The sequence below is a fragment of the Tursiops truncatus genome, chromosome 16 (assembly GCF_011762595.2).
Source record: "Tursiops truncatus isolate mTurTru1 chromosome 16, mTurTru1.mat.Y, whole genome shotgun sequence".
NCBI lineage: Eukaryota > Metazoa > Chordata > Mammalia > Artiodactyla > Delphinidae > Tursiops > Tursiops truncatus.
Window position 1 is genome coordinate 46,578,303 of NC_047049.1, and position 25,895 is coordinate 46,604,197.

Below are 25,895 nucleotides of genomic sequence, written 5' to 3' on the forward strand. Positions count from 1 at the left end.
TCGCCGGGCCCAGGCCCTGCCTCCCTCGCTCCAGGGTCCGGGCCTGGGGCGGGCGGCGGGCAAGACGCTACCTGCGCGCGTGCCGGGCATTCCTGCCGCCGCCGCGCCGCCGCGCCCGGGCGCGCCATGGGCCTGATGCCGGCCGCGCGGGCCTTCTCCGGGTGCCGCGCCTGCCCGCGGTCGCCCTGCCGCCTGCCAGCCTGCTGCGCTCCCGCCGCCGCCCCAGGTACCGCGGGAGGGGGTTCGGACGCCCAGCGAAGCCGAGCGGAAGCGGCGTTCCTGGCCGACAGCGCGCTCGGCTCCGGCCCCACGCGCGGGCGAGGACAGCGCTGCGCCGGCGGGTCGCGGGGCGCCCAGGGGGAGGGAGGGAGGGAGGGCGGGCGGGGTGGGGGGCAGCAGCGGGACCGGTCGCCGGGCTGGGGGAGCGGGCGCGCGCGTGTTGGGGGAAGAAGCAGCGCTGGGACAGCTCCTCCTACCTCCCGCCCGGGTGGTGGGCATCCCGTGTGCAGGGATGAAGAGCCTAGTCTTCCGGGGCGCGGGAACTTCCAAAGGATCACCCCACCACCACCACCACTACTGAGGGGACCAGGTAGGATGCCAGCTCTGGGCTACCGACTCCAAGTCCAGTGCTTAGCCCACGTTTGCCTCTCCAGGCCTCAGGAAGTCACCCGTGTCTGGGCGTGGGGCTGGCGAACACCAGAGGGTAGGGGTCACTTCTGCCCTGGGGACCAGCTTCCCTCGGGCAGGACACCCCCCAAGATGTTGCCTCTCGCTCTATTTCTCTCCGTTGGGCTGATTTCAGCCTCTTGGTTGTTGAAACTTGGCTACATCCCAGCCAATTAGTTACAGCTGTTCCGAGCAGAGCTGAGGCTCTGTAGTACCTAGCGGAGGGCAGTGCCCATAGGCACAAGTGTGGGAGTGATGGAAAGTGGATTTACAAACCGTGGGGTGCGTGCACGGAGGACGGCAAGTGTCCTGGGGAGGGGAGTAGAGAACAGGAAGGGTTTACCCACAGTTTGTGAATCTCTGGAGAGAATTTAAGAATTATTGTCCTCATTGTGTCTCTTCTCTATGTGCCTCTCCCCCCAACTGGAGAGAGCCCTAGTATGGCCAGAGCCATACTAGGAGACTGAGGTCTCCTCTCGGGGATCAGCTCCAGAGGGAATCTCGGCTGCCTCCCTTCCCTGCTGGGACCCGGGGGCAGGCAGAGCCCACCCTATCCTGGGCTGGCCCTCCTGGGTCAGGAGAAGGCCACATTTCTCAAGCACCTGGTGCTGTAGGCTCTCCCGTGGCTGCCGACGGCCTCATGAAGTGGCAGAGACCAAAGCTCAGGGAGGTTGAGGACGGTGCCCAGGGTCACCCAGGACAGGGATCTGAGTCAGCTGAGTGCTGGGCCTGTCCCTTCCTGCCCCTGCTTGGGATTCTGGGGAGAGGGGAGTGAGGGCCGGGCTTTGCCAGGGAGCAGCTGGCAGGGGAGGAGGCCTGGCCCAGCTCTGAGCCCGTCCGCAGGTTCATCCAGAGGAAAGGCAGCCTCTGCCAGCTTCCTCACAAAGCGCCGGCTGTGCCACTGGAGAAGAGTGTGGGCTGGGCCCTCGAGGAACCCGCACACTGGCTGGGTTTCCAGGGATCCGACAGACCTACTGAGACTGGTTCTTGGCAAGGCTCCCCCTCTGAGACGTGCCAGGAGGGCTGAGGAAGTTCAGCACAGCCGTTCCAGGCCCTGCCAGGCTCTGGCTGAGGGAGGCCAGACCTGTAGCCTGAGCACAGGTTACCTCCAGCAGGAGGAAGCTGGGAGCAGAGCCCTGGGAGGTTGAGCTGGAATGAGCCTTTCCCATGGGGCTCCCGGAGCATCTCCCCACCAAGGGTGGTGAGGGGGGCAGCTCACACCTGAAGCCTGTACAAGGTCGGATGCAAGGCTCCACGGTGCCTTGCCGGGAATGTGGGGTCAGTCCTGGGCCTGGTGGTGGCTGGGATCAGGGCCTCTGGGCAGTCTCTAAAGACAAGTGTGATCATCCCCATTTTATAGATGGAGAAACTGAGACCTAGGAAAGGAGGCTACTCTGCTCCTCAGTGGCTTAGTCAGGACGTGCACCCAGACCAGTGCAGGTGCAGGCTCAGAATCTTTGTCTCTGTGGCCTTCAGCCTTGACCATCACCTGCCCCCTGTGTTCCCATTCCCTATCCCTAGCTCAGCGCTCTCACCAGGCTCAGCGCTTGGAGGGCCTCTGGGGGAGTCTCATCATTTCCCAGAGCCCCTGAGCCATGTATGGGGTTAGTGCTCACCAGGGCTCATGGTCCATGTCAGGACTGGGGGCTGCCATGCTCCCATCCTCTTCAGTCAGGCTCTCTCACACCCACCCTCCAACCCCTGGGGCCCTTGTCAGACACCCCCCCGGCCCCCCGCTCATGGTCTGCCTTGGGGTCTCTGCTCATGCACGCCCCCAGCACCCCGCCTGTCTGCCTGGCTATGTCCTGCTCATTCTTAGACCCCAATTCTGATGTTCCCTCCTCCTCTAAATCGCCTCTGTTTAGAAGCACTCGGGATCCTGTGGACTTCCATTTCCTGGCTCTCACAGCCCTGTTTAGGGGGCTGGAAGAGTGGTCTGGAAGGCTTCACAGGAGGAAGCAGTGGTTGAGCTGAGGTTGGGAGAGGGCTTCAGAGACGTGGGAGCCGCCTGACCGCAGGCACGGCATGAACAGCGGGGCTGGCCGTGCAGCAGCTGCCCTCTGCCGGGCCCAGACTCTGTGCCCCAGAAGCTGGTGGAGGGAGGGCGGCAGGCCGTTGCCTCTCTGCCTGCCAAGTTTGGATTTTATCCTGGGTAAGGAGGAGGGAGGCAGCAAGGGGTTTTCAGCAGAGGAGCCCGTGGTAGGATTTACATGTTTCTAGCCCTCTGGGCAGCTCTGAGATCCTCTAGGACCTAGAACAGGGTGGGGCACAAACGCAAGAGTGATGGAAGGGTGGATGGATGGATGGATGGGTGGATGGATGGATGGATGGATGAATGGACAGGTAGACAGCAGATGTCCTGGGGACAGGAAATGGGAGAGTAGGAAGGGCTGGGGCCAAGAGGAGGCTGGATGGAATTACCTAAGCGTTGTGAATCTCTAGAGAGAATTTTAGAATTCCTTTCCTCAGTGTCTCTCTTCCCTGACTATGGCCTTCAGTCACTGAGCCGAGGGTGGGGAGCTGAGTGCATGAACTTGGGACCACAGACTGTCCTGGACTGTGTGTCCACCCTCCTTCGCTCAGTGCTCTTTGACCTCTGTTCCAAGCCCAGCATTGGCTCAGGACTGGGGAGAGGGGCTGGTTCCCAGTGAGGATCCGTGCAGAGGCGAGTGTCTTCACATGGTCAGTGGTAGAGGGCCAGGGAGGGAGCCCAAGAGCACTGTGGTTGTGCTGAAGGGAGGATCTGGGACAGCTCACATAGGAGGGGACACCTGAGCTGTTCCCAAGGGCTAATAAGAATTTTACACACACTGAACAGGGAAGAGTCCTCCTGTGCAGTCCAGGCAGCAGGAAAGCAGATGTATTCGGGATGCTCGCATAGTGGGTAAAGCGGAAGTGAAAGGGACAGAGCAGGGGCCTGAGTGGGGAGGAAGGCAGGAGGCAGGTGCCAGGGATGCAGTGCCAGGCTGGCTTCTTCCCCTCTTGAGGACCCTCTGCATATGGGTAGTTCCCCCTGTATGTTCTCTGCCTGCTCATTTGCGGTCCTAGCAGATGTCTCTGGTCACGATAGGCCTGGTTTCGCATTTCTACCTTCTGGGAGTCAGGGCCAGTCTCCTACTTCATCCTGGCCCTGGGGGGTAGTCTGTGCCATGGAGGTTGAAGCAAAAGAGGTGAGTACCTGGCAAATCCACATGAGTGAAGTGTGGACTGGATGTGAGGCAATAGCGAATGGTGGGGTCTGTGGAGAATTAGGAAATACATGGGCTATCAAAAGGGCATAAGTGCCACTGAACTCCGTCAGTGTAACCATTTGGGAATTCCGGCCAGGTGCCACGTGATCTGTGGATTCTTTTAAGAGAAGCTGGGAATCCAGATTTTTATATGAAATCTTTGGATTTTAAATAACTAATTTAAAAATGTTTCAGACATCTTACTAGCTCAACAAGAGCATGTGGACCCATGTGGTTCATTGCTGGGCGTAAGTGAAGTGAGAGGGAACAGTGGCTCTGTGTCCCCGGACCAACCCAGGCCACTCTCAGGCTGGCCAGAGAGGCCAGGATACTGTGCTCAGGACGGTTGACTGGCCCATCGGGCCCCACCCCTGTGGGCAGGGGCAGCTTGGCTCTCCCACCAAATCCCAGAAGGCAGACAGTTTTTCCTTTCTTGTCAGTATTCTAGCCTCTGCTTACCTCTGCCTTTTGCCCAAATGACCACATCTTTGGGAACTACTGGTGAAGAAAGACAGGAGAGACACAGGAAGCGAGGCTGGTGGGTGGATAGCATCACATAGGTGTCCATGCTCCAGCATGGGTGGAGAGCAGCAGTGGGACTTAGAACATTCTCTGGACCTGGAGCCAGACTGCCTGGGTTTTTTTATTTATTTATTTTTTTATTTTATTGGAGTATAGTTGACTTACAATACTGTGTTAGTTTCAGGTGTGATTACTGAAGTGTGAATCACTTTTCAGCAAAGTGATTAAGTTATACATATACTCATTCTTTTTTAGATTCTTTTCTCATATAGATTATCACAGAATACTGAGCAGAGTTCCCTGTGCTATACATTAGGTCCTTGTTGGTTATCTATCTTATATGTGGTAGTGTGTGTGTGTTCATCAACCCCCCCACGTTTCCCCTTTGGTAACCATAAGTTCTCGATATCTGTAAGTCTGTTTCTGTTTTGTAAATAAGTTCATTTGTATCTTTTTTTATTAGATTCCACATATGAGTGATGTCATTTGATATTTGTCTTTCTCTGTCTCACTTCACTTAGTATGATAATCTCTAGGTCCATCCATGTTGCTGCAAATGGCATTATTTTGTTCTTTTTTTCTCTGAGTAATATTCCATTGTATATATATATATATATATATATATATATATGGTATCTTCTTATTCATTCCTCTGACGATGGACATTTAGGTTGCTTCTGTGTCTTGGCTATTGTAAATAGTGCGGCAGTGAACATTGTGGTGTATGTATCCTTTCGGATTATGGTTTTCTGCAGATATATGCCAAGGAGTGGGATTGCTGGATCATATGGTAGTTCTGTTTTTTGTTTTTTAAGGAAGCTTCATACTGTTCTCCATAGTGGTTGTACCAATTTACATTCCCACCAACAATGTAGGAGGGTTCCCTTTTCTCCACACCCTCTCCAGCATTTATTGTTTGTAGTTTTTTTTTTTTTTTTACAAATTTTGCTGCTAGTTTAGTCCACAAATTATAATAGTTTTATTTATTTATCTAATTATTTATTTTTGGCTGCATTGGGTCTTTGTTGCTGTGCGTGGCTTTCTCTATTTGCAGCGAGCGGGCGCTACTCTTCGTTGCGGTGCGCAGGCTTCTCATTACGGTGGCTTCTCTTGTTGCGGAGCATGGGCTCTAGGAATGAGGGCTTCAGTAGTTGTGGCGTATGGGCTTAGTTGCTCTGTGGCATGTGGGATCTTCCTGGACCGGGGACCGAACCTGTGTCCCCTGCATTGGCAGGCAGATTCTTATCCACCATGCCACCAGGGAAGCCCTGTTTGTAGACTTTTTGACGATGGCCGTTCTGACCTGTGTGAGGTGATACCGCATTGTAGTTTTGATTTGCATTTCTCTGGTAATTAGTGACATTGAGCATCTTTCATGTGCTTTTTTGGCCATCTGTATGTCTTCTTTGAGAAATGTCTATTTAGATCTTCTGCCCATTTTTTGATTGGGTTTATTTTTTTTTGACATAGAGCTGCGTGAGCTGTTTATATATTTTGGAGATTAATCCCTTGTTAGTCGCTTCATTTGCAAATATTTTCTCCCATTCTGTGGGTTGTCTTTTTGTTTCGTTTATGGTTTCCTTTGCTGTGCAGAAGCCTTTAAGTTTAATTACGTCCCATTTGTTTATTTCCGTTTTTATTTTCATTACTCTAGGACGTGGATCACAAAAGATATTGCTGCCATTTATGTCAAAGAGTGTTCTGTGTTTTCCTCTAAGAGTTTTATAGTGTCCGGCCTTACATTTAGGTCTTTGATCCATTTCGAGTTTATTTTTGTGCATGGTGTTAGAGAATGTTCTAATTTCATTGTTTTACATGTAGCTTTCCTGTTTTCCCAGCACCACTTTTTTTTTTTTGAGCATGATATTTGCATTATTTTATTGATTTAAAAATAATGAAAGCAAATTTATTGGACGAGCATTATTTTATTTACATTTAAAAGAAAAAAATCGGCTGTATTGAGAGGCAATATTTAAATACCTATTTCAGAGATCAGTATTTACAGCACTTTCTTTAAAATAAGACATAAACAAATCACCGACTAAATCATAAGGAATAAGCACAATTTTGTAAGCTTTTTTGGTAAGGCAAAATGCATATTATGGATAAAAGATTCATTGTGACAGTAAGCTATTATTTTCTACCCTAAATGCATGCTCAACATCCGAGCACAGGATAGCATGAAAGGCATCCAATAACAGATATCAGCCAAAACTTCAAAATTACATTCAAGATTTTGTTTTTACTTATAATTAGATATGACAATGAATTCACTGCCTTCAAGATATTGAAGTTGGTCTTCTAAATATTTAAAAACAGTTAATTTTCTTAGAACATGGATTTTAAAAATGGTTATCAAAATTCACATATTAAGCTTATAATGATGCCAGGAGTATACTCTTTCTACCCTTTAATTTTATTTTTTACTAATTGTGAAAATGAAAATAGAAATATTCTAATACTAATTACATAGTATTATGTACTTACTAATTATATATGTATTGTGTATGTACTAAGTATTATGTATGTACTAATTACATAGTATTGATACTTAGTATTTTCTAAGGTTGGAGGGAAAATCCATTGTTTTTGGGCCAAGGATTTACTCAGCTACAGTCCTGTGTTTCAGGCATGAAGTGCTCAGGTATTTTAGATTTTCTAGTAAACATTAGTGTAACTCTAAAATTACATGGCATGACCAACACCACTTATTGAAGAGGCTGTCCTTTCTCCACTGTACATTCCTGCCTCCTTTATCAAAGATAAGGTGACCATATGTGCGTGGGTTTATCTCTGGGCTTTCTGTCCTGTTCCATTGATCTGTCTTTCTGTTTTTGTGCCAGTACCATACTGTCTTGATTACTGTAGCTTTGTAGTATAGTCTGAAGTCAGGGAGTTTGATTCCTCGAGCTCTGTTTTTCTATCTCAGGATTGCTTTGGCTATTCAGGGTCTTTTGTGTTTCCACATAAATTTTAAGATTTTTTGTTCTACTTCTGTGAAAAATGCCACTGGTAATTTGATAGGGATTGCACTGAATCTGTAGATTGCCTTGGGTAGTATGGTCATTTTGACAATATTGATTCTTCTAATCCAAGAACATGGTATATCCTTCCATCTGTTTGTGTCATCTCCAATTTCTTTCATCAGAGTATTATAGTTTTCAGAGTAGAGGCTTTTGTCTCCTCAGGTAGGTTTATTCCTAGGTATTTTATTCTTTTTGATGCAATGGTAAATGGGATTGTTTCCTTAATTTCTCTTTCTGATATTTCATTTTAGTGTATACGAATGCAAGAGATTTCTGTGTATTAAATTTGTACCCTGCAACTTTACCGAATTCATTGATGAGCTCTAGTGGTTTTCTGGTAGCATCTTTAGGATTTTCTATGTATAATATTGTGTCATCTGCAAACAGTGATGGTTTTAATTCTTCTTTTCCAATTTGGGTTCCTTCTATTTCTTGGACTTCCAAAACTATGTTGAATAAAAGTTGTGACAGTGGACATTCTTGCCTTCTTCCTGATCTTAGAGGAAATGCTTTCAGCTTTTCACCATTGAGAATGATGTTAGCTGTGGGTTTGTCATATATGGCCTTTATTATGTTGAGGTAAGTTCCCTCTGTTCGCACTTTCTGGAGAGCTTTTATCATATATGGGTGTTGAATTTTCTTAAAAGCCTTTTCTGCGTATATTGAGATGATCATATGGTTTTTATTCTTCAGTTTGTTAATGTGGTGTATCATACTGATTGATTGGCAGATATTGAAGAATCCTTGCATTTCCTGGGATAAATCCCACTTGATACTGGTGTATGATCTTTTTAATATATTTTTGGATTTGGTTTTCCACTATTTTGTTGAATATTTTTGCATCTATGTTCATCAATGATACTGGCATGTACTTTTCTTTTTGTGGTATCTTTGTCTGGTTTTGGTATCAGGGTGATGGTGGCCTCATATAAAGAGCTTGGGGGAGTGTTCCTTCCTCTGCACTTTTTTGGAAGAGTTTGAGAAGGATAGGTGTTAACTTTTCTCTAAATGTTTGATAGAATTCGCCTGTGAAGCCATCTGGTCCTGGACTTTTGTTGGAAGTATTTTAATCACTGTTTCAGTTTCATTACTTGTGATTGGTCCATTCATATTTTCTATTTCTTCCTGGTTCAGTCTTGGGAGATTGCAGCTTTCTAAGAATTTGTCCATTTCTTCTAGGTTGTCCATTTTATTGGCATATAGTTGCTTGTAATAGTATCTTATGATCCTTTGTATTTCTGTGGTGTCAGTTGTAATTTCTCCCTTTTCATTTCGAATTTTATTGATTTGAGTCCTCTCCTTTTTTTTCTTGAAAAACGTTTATCAATTTTGTTTACCTTCTCAAAGAACTAGTTTTTATTTATTTTTATTATTTTTAATTGGAGTATAACTGCTTTACAATGGTGTGTTAGTTTCTGCTTTATAACAAAGTGAATCAGTTATACATATACATATGCTCCCATATCTCTTCCCTCTTGCGACTCCCTCCCTCCCACCCTCCCTATCCCACCCCTCTAGGTGGTCACAAAGCACCGAGCTGATCTCCCTGTGCTGTGCGGCTACTTCCCACTAGCTATCTACCGTACGTTTGGTAGTGTATATATGTCCATGCCTCTCTCTCGCTTTGTCACAGCTTACCCTTCCCCCTCCCCATATCCTCAAGTCCATTCTCTAGTAGGTCTGTGTCTTACCGCTAAGTTCTTCATGACATTTTTTTTCCCTTAAATTCCATATATATGTGTTAGCATACAGTATTTGTCTTTCGCTTTCTGACTTACTTCACTCTGTGACAGACTCTAGGTCTATCCACCTCATTACAAATAGCTCTATTTTGTTTCTTTTTATGGCTGAGTAATATTCCATTGTATACATGTGCCACATCTTTATCCATTCATCCGATGCTGGACACTTAGGTTGTTTCCATCTCCGGGCTATTGTAAATAGAGCTGCAATGAACAGTTTGGTATATGACTCGTTTTGAATTTTGGTTTTCTCAGGGTATATGCCCAGTAGTGGGATTGCTGGGTCATATGGTAGTTCTATTTGTAGTTTTTTAAGGAACGTCCATACTGTTCTCCACAGTGGCTGTATCAATTTAGATTCCCACCAACAGTGCAAGAGGGTTCCCTTTTCTCCACACCATCTCCAGCATTTATTGTTTCTAGATTTTTTGATGATGGCCATTCTGACTGGTGTGAGATGATATCTCATTGTAGTTTTGATTTGCATTTCCCTAATGATTAATGATGTTGAGCATTCTTTCATGTGTTTGTTGGCAGTCTGTATATCTTCTTTGGAGAAATGTCTGTTTAGGTCTTCTGCCCTTTTTTGGATTGGGTTGTTTGTTTTTTTTGTTATTGAGCTGCATGCGCTGCTTATAAATTTTGGAGATGAATCCTTTGTCAGTTGCTTCATTTGCAAATATTTTCTCCCATTCTGAGGGTTGTCTTTTGGTCTTGTTTATGGTTTCCTTTGCTGTGCAAAAGCTTTGAAGTTTCATTAGGTCCCATTTGTTTATTTCGGTTTTTATTTCCATTTCTCTAGGAGGTGGGTCAAAAAGCACCGAGCTGATCTCTCGCTTTGCTGTGATTTATGTCATAGAGTGTTCTGCCTCTGTTTTCCTCTAAGAGTTTGATAGTTTCTGGCCTTACATTTAGGTCTTTAATCCATTTTGAGCTTATTTTTGTGTATGGTGTCAGGGAGTGATCTAATCTCATACTTTTACATGTAGCTGTCCAGTTTTCCCAGCACCACTTATTGAAGAGGCTGTCCTTTCTCCACTGTACATTCCTGCCTCCTTTATCAAAGATAAGGTGACCATATGTGCGTGGGTTTATCTCTGGGCTTTCTATCCTGTTCCATTGATCTATCTTTCTGTTTTTGTGCCAGTACCATACTGTCTTGATTACTGTAGCTTTGTAGTATAGTCTGAAGTCAGGGAGCCTGATTCCTCCAGGTCCTTTTTTCGTTTCAAGATTGCTTTGGCTATTCGGGGTCTTTTGTGTTTCCATACAAATTGTGAAATTTTTTGTTCTAGTTCTGTGAAAAATGCCAGTGGTAGTTTCATAGGGATTGCATTGAATCTGTAGATTGCTTTGGGTAGGAGAGTCATTTTCACAATGTTGATTCTTCCAATCCAAGAATATGTTATATCCTTCCATCTATTTGTATCATCTTTCATTTCTTTCATCAGTGTCCTATAATTTTCTGCATACGGGTCTTTTGTCGCCTTAGGTAGGCTTATTTCTAGATATTTTATTCTTTTTGTTGCAATGGTAAATGGGAGTGTTTTGTCGATTTCAATTTCAGATTTTTCATCATTAGTGTATAGGAATGTAAGAGATTTCTGTGCATTAATTTTGCATCCTGCTACTTTACCAAATTCATTGATTAGCTCTAGTAGTTTTCTGGTAGCATCTTTAGGATTCTCTATGTGTAGTATCATGTCATCTGCAAACAGTGACAGCTTTACTTCTTCTTTTCCGATTTGGATTCCTTTTATTTCCTTTTCTGCTCTGATTGCTGTGGCTAAAACTTCCAAAAGTATGTTGAATAAGAGTGGTGAGAGTGGGCAACCTTGTCTTTTTCCTGATCTTAAGTGGAAATGCTTTCAGGTTTTCACCATTGAGGACGATGTTGGCTGTGGGTTTGTCACATATGGCCTTTATTGTGTCAAGGAAAGTTCCCTCTGTGCCTACTTTCTGCAGGGTTTTTATCATAAATCGGTGTTGAATTTTGTCAAAAGCTTTCTCTGCATCTATTGAGATGATCATACGGTTTCTCTCCTTCAGTTTGCTAATATGGTGTATCACGTTGATTGATTTGCGTATATTGAAGAATCCTTGCATTCCTGCAATAAACTCCACTTGATCATGGTGTATGATCCGTTTAATGTGCTGTTGGATTCTGTTTGCTAGTATTTTGTTGAGGATTTTTGCATCTGTGTTCATCAGTGATATTGGCCTGTATTTTCTTTCTTTGTGACATCCTTGTCTGGTTTTGGTATCAGGGTGATGGTGGCCTGGTAGAATGTGTTTGGGAATGTTCCTCCCTCTGCTATATTTTAGAAGAGTTTGAGAAGGATAGGTACCAGTTCTCCTCTAAATGTTTGATAGAATCGCCTGTGAAGCCATCTGGTCCTGGGCTTTTGTTTCTTGGAAGCTTTTTAATCACCGTTTCAATTTCAGTGCTTGTGATTGGTCTGTTCATATTTTCTGTTTCTTCCTGATTCAGTCTTGGCAGGTTGTGCATTTCTAAGAATTTGTCCATTTCTTCCAGGTTGTGCATTTCATTGGCATAGAGTTGCTTGTAGTAATCTCTCATGATCTTTTGTATTTCTGCAGTGTCAGTTGTTACTTCTCCTTTTTCATTTCTAATTCTATTGATTTGAGTCTTCTCCCTTTTTTTCTTGATGAGTCTGGCTAATGGTTTATCAATTTTGTTTATCTTCTCAAAGAACCAGCTTTTAGTTTTATTGATCTTTGCTATCGTTTCCTTCATTTCTTTTTCATTTATTTCTGATCTGATTTTTATGATTTCTTTCCTTCTGCTAACTTTGGTGTTTTTTTGTTCTTCTTTCTCTAATTGCTTTAGGTGCAAGGTTAGGTTGTTTACTCGAGATGTTTCCTGTTTCTTAAGGTAGGATTATATTGCTATAAACTTCTCTCTTAGAACTGCTTTTGCTGCATCCCATAGATTTTGGGTCGTCGTGTCTCCATTGTCATTTGTTTCTAGGTATTTTTAAATTTCCTCTTTGATTTCTTCGGTGATCACTTCGTGATTAAGTAGTGTATTGTTTAGCCTCCATGTGTTTGTATTTTTTACAGATCTTTTCCTGTAATTGATATCTAGTCTCATAGCGTTGTGGTCAGAAAAGATACTTGATACAATTTCAGTTTTCTTAAATTTACCAAGGCTTGATTTGTGACGCAAGATATGATCTATCCTGGAGAATGTTCCATGAGCACTTGAGAAAAATGTGTATTGTGTTGTTTTTGGATGGAATGTCCTATAAATATCAATTAAGTCCATCTTGTTTAATGTATCATTTAAAGCTTGTGTTTCCTTATTTATTTTCATTTTGGATGATCTGTCCATTGGTGAAAGTGGGGTGTTAAAGTCCCCTACTATGAATGTGTTACTGTCGATTTCCCCTTTTATGGCTGTTAGTATTTGCCTTATGTATTGAGGTGCTCCTATGTTGGGTGCATAGATATTTACAATTGTTATATCTTCTTCTTGGATCGATCCCTTGATCATTATGTAGTGTCCTTTTTTTTCCTTTACTTATTTATTTTAATTTATTTTTTAACATGTTTATTGGGGTATAATTCCTTTACAATGGCGTGTTAGTTTCTGCTTTATAAAAAAGTGAATCAGTTATACATATACATACGTTCCCATATCTCTTCCCTCTTGCGTCTCCCTTCCTCCCACCCTCCCTTTCCCACCCCTCCAGGCGGTCACAAAGCACCGAGCTGATCTCCCTGTGCTATACGGCTGCTTCCCCCTAGCTATCTACCTTACGTTTGGTAGTATATATATGTCCATGCCTCTCTCTCGCTTTGTCACAGGTTACCCTTCCCCTCTCCATATCCTCAAGTCCATTCTCTAGAAGGTCTGTGTCTTTATTCCTGTCTTACCCCTAGGTTCTTCATGACATTTTTTTCCCCTTAAATTCCATATATATGTGTTAGCATACGGTATTTGTCTTTCTCTTTCTGACTTACTTCACTCTCTATGACAGACTCTAGGTCTATCCACCTCATTACAAATAGCTCTATTTCGTTTCTTTTAATGGCTGAGTAATATTCCATTGTATATATGTGCCACATCTTCTTTATCCATTCTTCCGATGATGGGCACTTAGGTTGTTTCCATCTCCGTGCTATTGTAAATAGAGCTGCAATGAACATTTTGGTATATGACTCGTTTTGAATTTCGGTTTTCTCAGGGTATATGCCCAGTAGTGGGATTGCTGGGTCATATGGTAGTTCTATTTGTAGTTTTTTAAGGAACGTCCATACTGTTCTCCACAGTGTCTGTATCAATTTACATTCCCACCAACAATGCAAGAGGGTTCCCTTTTCTCCACACCCTCTCCAGCATTTATTGTTTCTAGATTTTTTGATGATGGCCATTCTGACTGGTGTGAGATGATATCTCATTGTAGTTATGATTTGCATTTCTCTAATGATTAATGATGTTGAGCATTCTTTCATGTGTTTGTTGGCAGTCTGCGTATCTTCTTTGGAGAAATGTCTATTACGGTCTTCTGCCCATTTTTGGATTGGGTTGTTTGTTTTTTTGTTATTGAGCTGCATGTGCCACTTGTAAATTTTGGAGATGAATCCTTTGTCAGTTGCTTCATTTGCAAATATTTTCTCCCATTCTGAGGGTTGTCTTTTGGTCTTGTTTATGGTTTCCTTTGTTGTGCAAAAGCTTTGAAGTTTCATTAGATCCCATTGTAAAATTTTTGTTTTTATTTCCATTTCTCTAGGAGGTGGGTCAAAAAGGACCTTGCTGTGATTTATGTCATAGAGTGTTCTGCCTCTCTTTTCCTCTAAGAGTTTGATAGTTTCTGGCCTTACATTTAGGTCTTTAATCCATTTTGAGCTTATTTTTGTGTATGGTGTTAGGGAGTGATCTAATCTCATACTTTTACATGTAGCTGTCCAGTTTTCCCAGCACCACTTATTGAAGAGGCTGTCCTTTCTCCACTGTACATTCCTCCCTTCTTTATCAAAGATAAGGTGACCCTATGTGCGTGGGTTTATCTCTGGGCTTTCTATCCTGTTCCATTGATCTATCTTTCTGTTTTTGTGCCAGTACCATACTGTCTTGATTACTGTAGCTTTGTAGTATAGTCTGAAGTCAGGGAGCCTGATTCCTCCAGCACCGTTTTTCGTTTCAAGATTGCTTTGGCTATTCGGGGTCTTTTGTGTTTCCATACAAATTGTGAAATTTTTTGTTCTAGTTCTGTGAAAAATGCCAGTGGTAGTTTCATAGGGATTGCATTGAATCTGTAGATTGCTTTGGGTAGGAGAGTCATTTTCACAATGTTGATTCTTCCAATCCAAGAATATGTTATATCCTTCCATCTATTTGTATCATCTTTCATTTCTTTCATCAGTGTCCTATAATTTTCTGCATACGGGTCTTTTGTCGCCTTAGGTAGGCTTATTTCTAGATATTTTATTCTTTTTGTTGCAATGGTAAATGGGAGTGTTTTGTCGATTTCAATTTCAGATTTTTCATCATTAGTGTATAGGAATGTAAGAGATTTCTGTGCATTAATTTTGCATCCTGCTACTTTACCAAATTCATTGATTAGCTCTAGTAGTTTTCTGGTAGCATCTTTAGGATTCTCTATGTGTAGTATCATGTCATCTGCAAACAGTGACAGCTTTACTTCTTCTTTTCCGATTTGGATTCCTTTTATTTCCTTTTCTGCTCTGATTGCTGTGGCTAAAACTTCCAAGACTATGTTGAATAAGAGTGATAAGAGTGGGCAACCTTGTCTTGTTCCTGAACTTAGTGGAAATGCTTTCAGGTTTTCACCATTGAGGACGATGTTGGCTGTGGGTTTGTCATATATGGCCTTTATTGTGTTGAGGAAAGGTCCCTCTGTGCCTACTTTCTGCAGGGTTTTTATCATAAATGGGTGTTGAATTTTGTCAGAAGCTTTCTCTGCATCTATTGAGATGATCATACGGTTTCTCTTCTTCACGTTGTTAATATGGTGTATCACGTTGATTGATTTGCGTATATTGAAGAATCCTTGCATTCCTGCAATAAATTCCACTTGATCATGGTGTATGATCCGTTTAATGTGCTGTTGGATTCTGTTTGCTAGTATTTTGTTGAGGATTTTTGCATCTATGTTCATAAGTGAAATTGGCCTGTAGTTTTCTTTCTTTGTGACATCCTTGTCTGGCTTTGGTATCAGGGTGATGGTGGCCTCGTGGAATGTGTTTGGGAGTGTTCCTCCCTCTGCTATATTTTGGAAGAGTTTGAGAAGGATCGGTGTTAGATCTTCTCTAAATGATAGAATTCGCCTGTGAAGCCATCTGGTCCTGGACTTTTGTGTTTTGGAAAATTTTTAATCACCGTTTCAATTTCAGTGCTTGTGATTGGTCTGTTCATATTTTCTATTTCTTCCTGATTCAGTCTTGGCAGGTTGTGCATTTCTAAGAATTTGTCCATTTCTTCCATGTTGTCCTTTTTTTTTTTTTAACATCTTTATTGGGGTATAATTGCTTTACAATGGTGTGTTAGTTTCTGCTTTATAACAAAGTGAATCAGTTATACATATACATATGTTCCCATATCTCTTCCCTCTTGTATCTCCCTCTCTCCCACCCTGTCTATCCCACCCCTCCAGGCGGTCACAAAGCACTGAGCTGATATCCCTGTGCTGTGCGGCTGCTTCCCACTAGCTATCTACCTTACGTTTGGTAGTATATATATGTCCATGCGTCTCTCACGAGGTGTCACAGCTCACCCTTCCCCCTCCCCATATTCTCAAGTCCGTTCTCCAGTAGGTCTGTGTCTTTATTCCTGTCTTACCCCTAGGTTCTTCATGACATTCTTTTCTTAAATTCCATATATATGTGTTAGCATATGGTATTTGTCTTTCTCGTTCTGACTTACTTCACTCTGTATGAGAAACTCTAGGTCTATCCACCTCATTACGAATAGCTCAGTTTCATTTCTGTTTATGGCTGAGTAGTATTCCATTGTATATATGTGCCACATCTTCTTTTTTTTTTTTTTTAACATCTTTATTGGGGTATAATTGCTTTACAATGGTGTGTTAGTTTCTGTTTTATAACAAAGTGAATCAGTTATACATATACATATGTTCCCATATCTCTTCCCTCTTGCGTCTCCTTCCCTCCCACCCTCCCTATCCCACCCTGCCAGGCTGTCACAAAGCACCGAGCCAATATCCCTGTGCCATGCGGCTGCTTCCCACTAGCTATCTACCTTACTACGTTTGTTAGTGTGTATATGTCCATGACTCTCTTTCGCCCTGTCACAGCTCACCCTTCCCCGTCCCCATAACCTCAAGTCCGTTCTCTAGGAGGTCTGCGTCTTTATTCCTGCCTTACCCCTAGGTTCTTCATGACATTTTTTTTTCTTAATTCCATATATATGTGTTAGCATACGGTATTTGTCTTTTTCTTTCTGACTTACTTCACTCTCTATGACAACTCTAGGTCTATCCACCTCCTTACAAATAGCTCAATTTCGTTTCTTTTTATGGCTGAGTAATATTCCATTGTATATATGTGCCACATCTTCTTTATCCATTCATCCGATGATGGGCACTTAGGTTGTTTCCATCTCCGGGCTATTGTAAATAGAGCTGCAATGAACATTTTGGTACGTGACTCTTGAATTTCGGTTTTCTCAGGGTATATGCCCAGTAGTGGGATTGCTGGGTCATATGGTAGTTCTATTTGTAGTTTATTAAGGAACCTCCATACTGTTCTCCATAGTTGGTGTACCAATTCACACTTCCACCAGCAGTGCAAGAGTGTTCCCTTTTCTCCATACCCTCTCCAGCATTTATTGTTTCTAGATTTTTTGATGATGGCCATTCTGACTGGTGTGAGATGATATCTCATTGTAGTTTTGATTTGCATTTCCCTAATGATTAATGATTTTGAGCATTCTTTCATGTGTTTGTTGGCAGTCTGTATATCTTCTTTGGAGAAATGTCTGTTTAGGTCTTCTGCCCTTTTTTGGATTGGGTTGTTTGTTTTTTTTGTTATTGAGCTGCATGAGCTGCTTATAAATTTTGGAGATGAATCCTTTGTCAGTTGCTTCATTTGCAAATATTTTCTCCCATTCTGAGGGTTGTCTTTTGGTCTTGTTTATGGTTTCCTTTGCTGTGCAAAAGCTTTGAAGTTTCATGAGGTCCCATTTATTTTATTTTTGTTTTTATTTCCATTTCTCTAGGAGGTGGATCAAAAAGGATCTTGCTGTGATTTATGTCATAGAGTGTTCTGCCTCTGTTTTCCTCTAAGAGTTTGATAGTTTCTGGCCTTACATTTAGGTCTTTAATCCATTTTGAGCTTATTTTTGTGTATGGTGTTAGGGAGTGATCTAATCTCATACTGTTACATGTACCTGTCCAGTTTTCCCAGCACCACTAATTGAAGAGGCTGTCCTTTCTCCACTGTACATTCCTGCCTCCTTTATCAAAGATAAGGTGACCATATGTGCGTGGGTTTATCTCTGGGCTTTCTATCCTGTTCCATTGATCTACCTTTCTGTTTTTGTGCCAGTACCATACTGTCTTGATTACTGTAGCTTTGTAGTATAGTCTGAAGTCAGGGAGCCTGATTCCTCCAGCACCGTTTTTCGTTCTCAAGATTGCTTTGGCTATTCGGGGTCTTTTGTGTTTCCATACAAATTGTGAAATATTTTGTTCTAGTTCTGTGAAAAATGCCAGTGGTAGTTTCATAGGGATTGCATTGAATCTGTAGATTGCTTTGGGTAGGAGAGTCATTTTCACAATGTTGATTCTTCCAATCCAAGAATATGTTATATCTTTCCATCTATTTGTATCATCTTTCATTTCTTTCATCAGTGTCCTATAATTTTCTGCATACAGGTCTTTTGTCTCCTTAGGTAGGCTTATTCCTAGATATTTTATTCTTTTTGTTGCAGTGGTAAATGGGAGTGTTTTGTCGATTTCAATTTCAGATTTTTCATCATTAGTATATAGGAATGTAAGAGATTTCTGTGCATTAATTTTGCATCCTGCTACTTTACCAAATTCATTGATTAGCTCTAGTAGTTTTCTGGTAGCATCTTTAGGATTCTCTATGTATAGTATCATGTCATCTGCAAACAGTGACAGCTTTACTTCTTCTTTTCCGATTTGGATTCCTTTTATTTCCTTTTCTGCTCTGATTGCTGTGGCTAAAACTTCCAAAAGTATGTTGAATAAGAGTAGTGAGAGTGGGCAACCTTGTCTTGTTCCTGATCTTAGTGGAAATGCTTTCACGTTTTCACCATTGAGGGCGATGTTGGCTGTGGGTTTGTCATATATGGCATTTATTATGTCGAGGAAAGTTCCCTCTATGCCTACTTTCTGCAGGGTTTTTATCATAAATGGGTGTTGAATTTTGTCAGAAGCTTTCTCTGCATCTATTGAGATGATCATACGGTTTCTGTCCTTCAATTTGTTAATATGGTGTATCACGTTGATTGATTTGCGTATATTGAAGAATCCTTGCATTCCTGGAATAAACCCCACTGGATCATGGTGTATGATCCGTTTAATGTGCTGTTGGATTCTGTTTGCTAGTATTTTGTTGAGGATATTTGCATCTGTGTTCATCAGTGATATTGGCCTGTATTTTCTTTCTTTGTGACATCCTTGTCTGGTTTTGGTATCTGGGTGATGGTGGCCTGGTAGAATGTGTTTGGGAATGTTCCTCCCTCTGCTATATTTTAGAAGAGTTTGAGAAGGATAGGTACCAGTTCTCCTCTAAATGTTTGATAGAATCGCCTGTGAAGCCATCTGGTCCTGGGCTTTTGTTTCCTGGAAGCTTTTTAATCACCGTTTCAATTTCAGTGCTTGTGATTGGTCTGTTCATATTTTCTGTTTCTTCCTGATTCAGTCTTGGCAGGTTGTGCATTTCTAAGAATTTGTCCATTTCTTCCAGGTTGTGCATTTTATTGGCATAGAGTTGCTTGTAGTAATCTCTCATGATCTTTTGTATTTCTGCAGTGTCAGTTGTTACTTCTCCTTTTTCATTTCTAATTCTATTGATTTGAGTCTTCTCCCTTTTTTTCTTGATGAGTCTGGCTAATGGTTTATCAATTTTGTTTATCTTCTCAAAGAACCAGCTTTTAGTTTTATTGATCTTTGCTATCGTTTCCCTCATTTGTTTTTCATTTATTTCTGATCTGATTTTTATGATTTCTTTCCTTCTGCTAACTTTGGTGTCTTTTTGTTCTTCTTTCTCTAATTGCTTTAGGTGCAAGGTTAGGTTGTTTACTCGAGATGTTTCCTGTTTCTTAAGGTAGGATTATATTGCTATAAACTTCTCTCTTAGAACTGCTTTTGCTGCATCCCATAGATTTTGGGTCGTCGTGTCTCCATTGTCATTTGTTTCTAGGTATTTTTAAATTTTCTCTTTGATTTCTTCGGTGATCACTTCGTGATTAAGTAGTGTATTGTTTAGCCTCCATGTGTTTGTATTTTTTACAGATCTTTTCCTGTAATTGATATCTAGTCTCATAGCGTTGTGGTCAGAAAAGATACTTGATACAATTTCAGTTTTCTTAAATTTACCAAGGCTTGATTTGTGACGCAAGATATGATCTATCCTGGAGAATGTTCCATGAGCACTTGAGAAAAATGTGTATTGTGTTGTTTTTGGATGGAATGTCCTATAAATATCAATTAAGTCCATCTTGTTTAATGTATCATTTAAAGCTTGTGTTTCCTTATTTATTTTCATTTTGGATGATCTGTCCATTGGTGAAAGTGGGGTGTTAAAGTCCCCTACTATGAATGTGTTACTGTCGATTTCCCCTTTTATGGCTGTTAGTATTTGCCTTATGTATTGAGGTGCTCCTATGTTGGGTGCATAGATATTTACAATTGTTATATCTTCTTCTTGGATCGATCCCTTGATCATTATGTAGTGTCCTTCTTTGTCTCTTCTAATAGTCTATTTTAAAGTCTATTTTGTCTGATATGAGAATTGCTACTCCAGCTTTCTTTTGGTTTCCATTTGCATGAAATGTCTTTTTCCATCCCCTTACTTTCAGTCTGTATATGTCTCTAGGTCTGAAGTGGGTCTCTTGTAGACAGCAAATATATGGGACTTGTTTTTGTATCCATTCAGCCAATCTGTGTCTTTTGGTGGGAGCATTTAGTCCATTTACATTTAAGGTAATTATCGATATGTATGTTCCTATTCCCATTTTCTTAATTGTTTTGGGTTCGTTATTGTAGGTCTTTTCCTTGTCTTGTGTTTCTTGCCTAAAGAAGTTCCTTTAGCAGTTATTGTAAAGCTGGTTTTGTGGTGCTGAACTCTCTCAGCTTTTGCTTGTCTGTAATGGTTTTAATTTCTCCATCAAATGTGAATGAGATCCTTGCTGGGTAGAGTAATCTTGGTTGCAGGTTTTTCTCCTTCATCACTTTAAATATGTCCTGCCAGTCCTTTCTGTCTTGCAGAGTTTATGCTGAGAGATCAGTTGTTAACCTTATGGGGATTCCCTTGTGTGTTATTTGTTGTTTTTCCCTTGCTGCTTTTAATATGTTTTGTTTGCATTTAATTTTTGACAGCTTGATTAATATGTGTCTTGGCGTATTTCTCCTTGGATTTATCCTGTATGGGACTCTCTGTGCTTCCTGGACTTGATTAACTATTTCCTTTCCCATATTAGGGAAGTTTTCAACTATAATCTCTTCATATATTTTCTCAGTCCCTTTCTTTTTCTCTTCTTCTTCTGGAACCCCTATAATTCGAATGTTGGTGCGTTTAATGTTGTCCCAGAGGTCTCTGAGACTGTCCTCAGTTCTTTTCATTCTTTTTTCTTTATTCTGCTCTGCAGTAGTTATTTCCACTATTTTATCTTCCAGGTCACTTATCCGTTATTCTGCCTCAGTTATTCTGCTATTGATCCCATTTAGAGTATTTTTAATTTCATTTATTGTGTTGTTCATCGTTGTTTGTTTCATCTTTGTTTCTTCTAGGTCCTTGTTAAATGTTTCTTGCATTTTGTCTATTCTATTTCCAAGATTTTGGATCATCTTTACTATCATTATTCTGAATTCTTTTTCAGGTAGACTGCCTCTTTCCTCTTCATTTGTTAGGTCTGGTGGGTTTTTATTTTGTTCCTTCATCTGCTGTGTGTTTTTCTGTCTTCTCATTTTGCTTATCTTACTGGGTTTGGGGTCTCCTTTTTGCAGGCTGCAGGTTCGTAGTTCCGTTGTGTTTGGTGCCTGTCCCCAGTGGCTAAGGTTGGTTCAGTGCGTTGTGTAGGCTTCCTGGTGAAGGGGACTAGTGCCTGTGTTCTGGTGGATGAGGCTGGATCTTGTCTTTCTGGTGGGCAGGTCCACGTCTGGTGGTGTGTTTTGGGGTGTCTGTGGACTTGTTATGATTTTAGGCAGCCTCTCTGCTAATGAGTGAGGCTGTGTTCCTGTCTTGCAAGTTGTTTGGCATAGGATGTCCAGCGCTGTAGCTTGCTGGTCGCTGAGTGAAGCTGGGTGCTGGTGTTGAGATGGAGATGTCTGGGAGATTTTCGCCATTTGATATTATGTGGAGCTTGGAGGTCTCTTGTGGACCAGTGTCCTGACATTGGCTCTCCCACCTCAGAGACACGGCACTGACTCCTGGCTGCAGCACCAAGAGCCTTTCATCCACACGGCTCAGAATAAAAGGAAGAAGAAGTAGAAAGAAAGAATTAGTAGTAGCAGAGAGAGAGAGAGAGGGAGGGAGGGAGGGGGAGGGAGAGGGGAGGGGGAGAGGGAGAGAGAAAGGAAAGAACGAGAGAAAGAGAAAGAAAGAAAGAAGTCAGGGAGGGAGGAAGGAAAAAAGAAAGAAGATAAGATAAAATAAGATAAAATATAATAAAGTTATTAAAATAAAAAAATAATTATTAAGAAAAAAAGAAAAAAAAACGGACGTATACAATCCTAGGACAAATGGTGGAAGCGAAGCTATACAGACAAAATCTCACAGAGAAGCATACACATACACACTCAGAAAAAGAGGAAAAGGGGAAAAAATCATAAATCTTGCTCTCAAAGTCCACCTCCTCAATTTGGGATGATTCGTTGTCTAAAGGAGGGAGGGAGGGAAGGAAGGAAGGAAAGAAAGAAAGAAGGTAAGGTAAAATAAGATAAAGTTATTAAAATAAAAAATATTTTAAAAAACGGACAGATAGAACCCTAGGACAAATGGTGGAAGCAAAGCTATACAGACAAAATCTCACACAGAAGCATACACATGCACACTCACTAAAAGAGGAAAAGGGAAAGAAATTATAAATCTTGCTCTCAAAGTCCACCTCCTGAATTTGGGATGATTGCTTGTCTATTCAGGTATTCCACAGATGCAGGTACATCAAGTTGATTGTGGAGCTTTAATTCGCTGCTCCTGAGGCTGCTGGGAGAGATTTCCCTTTCTCTTCTTTGCTCTCACAGCTCCCAGGGGCTCAGCTTTGGATTTGGTCCTGCCTCGGCGTGTAGGTCACCGGAGGGCATCTGTTTTTCGCTCAGACAGGACGGGGTTAAAGGAGCTGCTGTTTCGGGGGCTCTGGCTCAGCCAGGCCTGGGGGAGGGAGGGGCTCGGAGTGCGGGGCGAGCCTGCGGCGGCAGAGGCCAGTGTGACGTTGCACCAGCCTGAGGTGTGCTGTGAGTTCTCTCGGGGGAGTTGTCCCTGGATCCCGGGACCCTGGCAGTGGCGGGCTGCACAGGCTCCCAGGAGGTGAGGTGTGGATAGTGACCTGTGCTCGCACACAGGCTTCTTGGTGGCGGCAGCAGCAGCCTTAGCGTCTCATGCCCGTCTCTGGGGTCCGCGCTTTTAGCCGCCGCTTGCGCCCGTCTCTGGAGCTCCTTTAAGCAGCGCTCTTAATCTCCTCTCCTCGCGCACCAGGAAACAAAGAGGGAAGAAAAAGTCTCTTGCCTCTTCGGCAGGTCCAGACTTTTCCCCGGACTCCCTCCCGGCTAGCCGTGGTCCACGAACCCCTTCAGGCTGTGTTCACGCCGCCAACCCCAGGCCTCTCCCGGTGCTCCGACCGAAGCCCGAGCCTCAACTCCCAGCCCCGCCCGCCCTGGCGCGTGAGCAGATAAGCCTCTCGGGCTGGTGAGTGCTGGTCGGCCCTGATCCTCTGTGCGGGAATCTCTCCGCTTTGCCCTTCGCACCCCTGTTGCTGCGCTCTCCTCCGCGGCCCCGAAGCTTCCCCCCTCCGCCACCCGCAGTCTCCGCCCGAGAAGGGGCTTCCTAGTGTGTGGAAACCTTTCCTCCTTCACAGCTCCCTCCCACTGGTGCAGGTGCCGTCCCTATTCTTTTGTCTCTGTTGTTTCTTTTTTTTCTTTTGCCCTACCCAGGTACGTGGGGAGTTTCTTGCCTTTTGGGAGGTCTGAGGTCTTCTGCTAGCGTTCAGTAGGTGTTCTGTAGGAGTTGTTCCACGTGTAGATGTATTTCTGGTGTATCTGTGGGGAGGAAGGTGATCTCCATGTCTTACTTTTCTGCCATCTTCCCGGAAGCCAAAGAACCAGTTTTTAGTTTCATTGATCTTTGCTATTTTCTTCGTCTCTACTTATTTCTGCTCTGATCTTTATGATTTCTTTCCTTCTACTAACTTTGGGTTTTGTTTGTTCTCTCTCTAGTTGCTTTAGGTGTAAGTTTAGGTTATTTGAGATTTTTCTTGTTTCCCAAGGTAAGATTGTATTGCTATAAACTTCCCTCTTAGAACTGCTTTTGCTGCATCCCATGAGTTTTGGACCATCATGTTTTCATTGTCATTTGTCTCTAGGCATTTTTAAATTTCTTCTTTGATTTCTTCTGTGATCCCTTGGTTGTTTAGTAACATATTGTTCAGCCTTTATGTGTTTGTGTTTTTTACAGTTTTTATCCTGTAATTGATTTCTAATCTCATAGCATTGTGGTCGGAAAAGATGCTTGATATGATTTCAGTAGTCTTAAATTCACTGATTTGTGGCCCAAGATGTGATCTATCCAGGAGAATGTTCCATGTAGACTGCCTGGGTTTGAACCTTGACCCTGCCACATGCTGAGTGAACTTGGGCACATTCTGGAGCCTGCTGCCTCTCAGTTTGTTCATCTGGAAATTGGGAATGATGATGATGGTGATGATGATAACAATAATGGTAATATTCCCTAAGTTATTCAGTTGTCTGAGGATCAAATATGTTGATACATGTAAAGTGCTTAGAACATTCACCTGGTACCATGAGTGCCATGTCTCGGCCAGTTCAGCACACTTTCCTTGTGCACACACAAGTGCATGCACACACACACATATGCACACACAAGTCCACATGCAGGTGTAGGCATGAACACTCACACACTCACACACTCACAAACACACACACACATGCATCCACACACTTCTCCCCAAAGCATTGATGGTGTCACTGGGTGCCTTCCTTGTGGGCATGTTTTCTAGAAGGGAGAAATCTCATCCCCCAGGTTCTATATACTTTGTCTTTAGGTTGAACAGCATGAGAAGGAACATTGACTGAGTCCTGCTCTATGTCAGGCATTGTCTTAGGGACTGATGTATCTTATTTCAAAACAGCCATTGTGTGTGGGAAGCTACAGTAGGCAGTCATCCATCCTGCCACCCTCTCACCTGGCTGGCTCAGCACTCAGGTCTTGGGACACCACCTGCCTGGGCTGCATCCGTCTGGGAGGACAGAACTGCCTGGACAGAATGGAGCTTTGATGTCATGCTCTGGCCCACCCCACAGCCGCCCTGCGGGGATGGTCTTTGAGTCAGAGATAGGGAGATGGCAGATGGCGGGCCTTCCAGAGTCCTTGTAGAGCTTAGGGCTGGGAGAAGTCTGTTTCTCCTTCACTATCACCGTGAGTTAGGGAGCTTCATGGATCTCCACTCCTTCCACTCTTTGCCTGGGCTGCCAGGAACCTCTTTGCCCAGTTGTGTATTTAGTTGTCACAGGTTTTCTGGGTCAAAAGTTCCTTTACCTTCTTGCTCTCTCCCTCTGTCCCTCATTTGCTTTCTTGTCCTCTATTAAATGTTTTGGATATTTTGCTTCCTAATTTTTTTTTTTTTTTGCAAATGTTATTGAGGTATAGCAAACAGAAAGGTGAACAGAACACAGGTGTCACAAGTGTGTAGTTTAATGATTTTTCTCAAAGTGAACAAAGCTGGGTAAGTAGTGCCCAGGTCCAGAATCCGAGTATTACCAGCACCCCCGGGTCCCCTCAGGCTCCTTCCAGTCACTGACCCACCAAGGTAACTATGTTCTGACCTGGTTTTGCACTTTACATAAATGGAGTCATGCAGTGTACACTCTGTGTCTGGCTTCTGCTAGCAATTATGGGTTTTTTTTTTCATTTTAAAAAATGTTGGTAAAAATAGGTCTGACATAAAATTTTAACCATTTTTAAGTGTACAATTCAGTGGCATTAAGTATATTCGTCATGTGTAATCACCACCATCATTCATCTCCAAAACTCTTTTCATCTTGTAAAACAGACTCTGTACCCATTAAACAATAACTGTCCATTCCATTGTCCTCCAATCCCTGGCTACCACCATTCTACCTTCTGTCTCTATGAATTTGATTATTCTAAGTACCCATATAAGTGGAATCATACAGTATTTTACTTGTTTTAGTGGACTGGCTTGTTTCACTCGGAAAAATGTCCTCAAGGTTTGTCCATGTTATAGCATGTGTCAGAATTTCCTTCTTTTTATGGCTGAA

The 25,895-nt window shown here is 42.7% G+C and overlaps 1 protein-coding gene across 6 annotated transcripts in view; it reads left to right on the top strand.

Moving 5' to 3' along the window:
- ARHGAP22 (Rho GTPase activating protein 22) overlaps positions 1-25,895 on the top strand; it is a 202,839-nt gene that overhangs the window by 159,541 nt on the left and 17,403 nt on the right. The gene's annotated exons all lie outside the window — the stretch shown is intronic.